We start from the raw sequence: 4,897 nt of genomic DNA, 5'->3' as shown, positions 1-4,897 counted from the left end.
GGCGGCCCTGGGACTGAAGCCGCTGGCGCGCTGGTGGGCTACGCCCATGCCGGCGTGGACCCCCGCCTACATGGGCATAGGCCCCGTGCCGGCCACGCAGAAGGTGCTGCAGACGCACGGGCCTGAAGATTGCAGACATGGGACGTGATCGAGGCCAACGTAGCCTTCGCGGCCCAGGCCTGCGCCGTGATCCAGCAGCTGGCTTTGGACCCGGCCAAGGTCAACCCCAACGGCTCGGGCATCTCGCTGGGCCACCCGGTCGGCGCCACGGGCGCCATCATCCCACCAAGGCCATCGCCGAGCTGCAGCGCACGGGCGGCCCGCTATGCGCTGGTGACCATGTGCATTGGTGGCGGCCAAGGGATCTCGGCCATCTTTGAAAGAGTCTGAGCGCCGCCTGGGCGTGGCGATTGTTTCACATGAAACATCGCCACCGCAGCCGCCTGCCGGCCTAGAAGGCGCTCTCTTCAGGCGCCGTATCCACGGGCGCCAGGGCCGGCCCCGTCAGCGCAACCACGGCCCGATGCCGCTGCACGCGGTGCCGCTGGTGTCGCTTGTGTCGCTGTAGGAGTCTGGGCAGCGGGTGTCTGCAGCGATGCCGGCAGATCCTGGCCCAGGCCCGTGCGCCCTTCCCCGCCCAGCGCCTCGATCAGATCGGGGATGAGCTTGGACAGCTCGCCCGTGGCAATCGCCACATCGGCATCGAAGCCGCCGTCGTCCTGCGACTGGCCTTCCATCACGGCAATCAGCAGCGCGATCTTGCGGAGCTGCAGACCTCGGTCAGCACGAAGCCACGCGGTCATCCCAAGTCAGCGCAGGCGCGTGGGCAGCTTGCCGTGCTCGATATGCTGGCGCACCTCGTCGATGTCCAGCGGAATGGCGCGCATAAGCGCACCACGGCCTTGGATTCGTCGGCGGCCTTGAGCTCGCATTCGCGGTCAATCGAGAAGCCGGCCGGGCCCTTTCCTGCGTGGTCAGCCAGTGCGCCATGGCGGCCTGGGCGCTGGTCTGCGTATCGACCAGGGCCAGCGCAAAGCCTGTGAGGCCCTCCCCAGCGAGCTGACCACCTCGTCGGCGCGCGCCTGGCGCCGGTGGTCCAGCACAGGGTGCGGGCCTGCGGGTCCAGCCAGAACCCACATGGCGCCCTGCTTGGTGAAGGCCATGGGCAGCAGGTCCAGCTTGGCCTCGTCCTTGAGTTCCTTCTTTTCCTTCTTGCCGGGCTTGCGACCTTCGGTGGCTCGATTGGGGCAGCCTTTTCGTTGACGCGGCGGTTGAGCACGCTGGCCGGCAGCATCTTGGCCTCGGTCATGAAGCGCATCACCCACTGATTGGCCACGGACTCGGCCAGCGGGCATGGGGCTCGCCGCGCGGCGGCACCCAGCCGGCGCTGCGCTCCGCGTGGCGCGCGCATCGGCAAACGGGCTCTTGCCACAGGGCTTCTCAAGCTGCTGCAAATCGCCCTGCCAGCTCTCGGCAATGCGATAGACGATCATGTTTTTGAACATAGCGAACCTTTGCTCGGACGGACTGCGGCTGCGCCGCAGCAGGGGTGTGCAACACCGGGTGCGCCGCCTCCATCCAGAGGGAGGAAAACAGAAAAAAACAGCAGGGGCGCCATGCCTTGGCGCCCCGCCCGGTCATGTGCATGCCTGGCACCGGACGGCAGCTGCACAAGCTTGTCAATTCTTTACAAGCGTGCGCAAAACCTCACTGCCCCGATACATCGGACGACCACACTTCAATCATCCGCTGCACAGGGCTCGCCAAGTGCCTTGACGGCGGCCTTCAGTCACCTCTCCAGAAAGGATTTTGGATATGACCACCACCTTCGCCGCACCCTCGCCAGCGCCGCCGCTGCCACCGCCTTGCTGGCATCGTTCGCCCTGCCCTCGTACGCCCAGACCGCCGCGGCGGCAGCCCCCGCCGCCGCCGCTACCACCACAGCGCCCAAGCCCCGATCGCGCCATGCAACAAGCACGGCGACCGCATGGAGCACATGCAGCAGCGCATCGCCAAGCTCAAGCCGACCTCAAGCTCACGCCGGCCCAGGAAACCGCATGGAACACCTATGCGGCCACCTTTAAGCCCGGCGAGCGTCCCAGGCATTTGGGGCGCGAGGACTTTCCCAAGCTGACCCCGCCCCAGCGCATCGACAAAATGCGTGAAATGCGCGCCCAGCGCGCGGCCCCCGCCCCCCCCATCGCCGCGGCGAAGCCACCAAGGCCTTCTACGCCAGCTGGATGCCCGCCAGCAAAGAAATTCGATGCCGCCACCCCTGCACAAGGGCCACCCCGGCCACCACGGCTTTGGGCCCGGCCCGGGGCCATGACCACAAGAGCGGCCAGGCCCGCCCTGCCCCGGCACCCCGCCCAGTAAGCAGCCACTGGCCTTCCCGCCACCAGCGGGCAGCCGGATTGCTCGCGCCAGCCTTGCACGGACGCCTTGTCAGGCAGCCGACAGTGCAAGGGCTTTTTTGCTGACTCCCCGATCTTCCCCGGACTGCCTAGAGTGGAACAGGCACAGCATTGTGTGCTGCCCCGGAGAAGATCATGGCCCCCAAAAACACTCAAACGACGCCATCCAGCTGCCAGAACCACGCAACGGCGCGCAAAAATCCACCAGAACGTTCAGGGCGACCACAGCGACCAGGACGACCCGCAAGTTTTGCCGCCGTGCTGCTGGCCGGTGCAGCGGCCGTCCTGCCCCTGGCGGCGCAGGCGCAGTCCACGCCGGATCCTCCCTTCCATGTACCTGCAATACGGCGCGGCCGAGCACAGTGCCGACAGCTGGACCGTGGGCGTCACCGTGCCTGGCGCAACTGGCGCCATGCGCTGTGGGGCGGCCAGCTCAGCGGCTACTGGGATGTCTGGGGCGCCCGCTGGTCGGCACCGCTGGAGGGGTCCGCGATCGCGGCACCTGGGTCATCGGCGTGAATCCCACCGTGCGCTGGCGCCCCAGCAACGGGCAGTCGCCCTGGTTTGCAGAAACCGGCGTGGTGCCCTGAGCTGGGCGCTGAACCGTCGCTACGTCACGGACGAGAAGGAATTCCCCACGCGCTACAACTTCGCCACCCATATCGGCGTGGGCTACCTGTTTGGCAGCCAGGGCCAGCATGAGCTGGTGCTGCGGCTGGAGCACCATTCCAACGCAGGCATCAAGAAACCCAACCCCGGCGAAAACTTCCTGCAGCTGCGCTACGCCCACCATTTCTGATCACGGTTGCGGATCCCGGCAAGACCACCTTAGAGGTGGTCTTTTTTGTCCTCAGCCGCCCTGTGGAAAAACCTGGGCATAAAAATCTCGTAAATCCATGCTTATCCACAAGGAGGATGCGCCATGGAAAGTTGTGCCCAAAACGGGTGCAGCAGCGAAGCTGCATCCACCACAGGGTTTGAAGTGTCTTAAGATGTTGATTTTTATAAGATAAATTCAGTTATCAACAATTAAGCGCTTCACTTACTACTACTACTAATTAAAAAATAAGAGAGATAGGAATAACAGCCAAGGGCGGTTTTTCACAGCGGCAAGACCGTTCGGGATAAAAAGGCAGCCGGTTCGTCAGGAAAAACGGCCTGTCAACAGGTCACAGCACTGCCAGACCATGTGCTCATCCATGTCTGGCAAGCCTTCTTTTCATCTGGATAAACCGAAAAATCCTTATAGATCAATAACTTGAAGTTCAATAAGGAAAAAATGCACCTCGCACAAAACTGTGGATAGATGAAGACCAACTCAACAGTTATCCACAGAAAAAATCGAAACAGGCAAACTATCCCCGTTCGGGAGACACCGGGAACAGGGCTTTGATCACATGTTTTTCAATCGGGCAAGACATTGTTTTTTTTGAGGAATAGTGAGTTATCCACAGAGATGTCATGCCTCTACTACTACGACTATTCTTTATAAGAAGATCAAAGAACAACCGAAGGCGAAGTCACGCGGGAGCGAAGGCCGAACGGTTTTTCAAAAAAACAGACGTGCCAGGTTGTCTGGAGCCTGGGCATGTCCAGACGAGGGACTGCTCCAGCGAAATTGGCGCGCCTGTGTTCAAAAAAATTCCGGATCGGCTCGCGCGCCATGGCCGTATGCATGAAGACGCACGAAGACAAGACTTCTCGCGGCCTCGCAGGAACGCTGTGGAACGGGCGCTTTTCCACAACGGGCTGTGCACTGGACGTGGAAGACTTCAGGAAAACGCGGTTTGCCAAGCGGACGCAAGCGGATGCGCCAGAGGCAGTGTTCGGCCATTCAAAAAAATTCAACCCCTTGTTGCCGGCCTGCAAGAGGACTGCGCATCCAGATCAGGAGCAGCAGATCCAGTCCAGGCAAGGGCAATCACGAAAAGTGATGGCTGCTGGCGCACCAGGGCAAGAGGACGTGAATCAGCCCGAGCGCTTCAGCGGCCTGCAGAGGACCGTGGAGGCTTGGCAGCTGTCAGGCCCTGGGTTGCCCGCGCAGGCGCGTCCTGGGCGTTCTGCAGGCCTGTTGGCGGGGTATGTGGGCGGGTACGGCCGGGCCGGGGAGCAGGCACGGTCTGCGAGATCCAGCGGTATCCAGCGGGATCCGGGACCGTGCTGCAGAGGGCATGTAGGGAGATGCGGGAGCCGGAAATACGGTTGCCCACAGGCTGTGTGCAAGTGGCCTGTGGCAATCGGCAGGCTCGCTGATTGAAAAAATCAGCCGTGATCAATGACTTGCGTATGCAGGGGAAAGCAGTGGGCGACAGGCGCACGCAGCCTGTTTTTCGCATGCTTTCCACAGGGTCGGGTCAGCGTGGCCCGGGGGGCGCTGCAAGGCAAAGGGCGGGGGAGGCCCTTGAGCAAATTTCTGGCCATAGCTGGTGTTCACCAGGCGCCGGTCAAGCAATACCACAGGGCCTGGTCTTCCTCGGTGCCCT

Source organism: Vulpes lagopus, unplaced genomic scaffold, assembly GCF_018345385.1.
Source record: "Vulpes lagopus strain Blue_001 unplaced genomic scaffold, ASM1834538v1 ctg196, whole genome shotgun sequence".
NCBI classification, from domain to species: Eukaryota; Metazoa; Chordata; class Mammalia; order Carnivora; family Canidae; genus Vulpes; species Vulpes lagopus.
Note: the sequence above shows the minus strand (reverse complement) of the source record.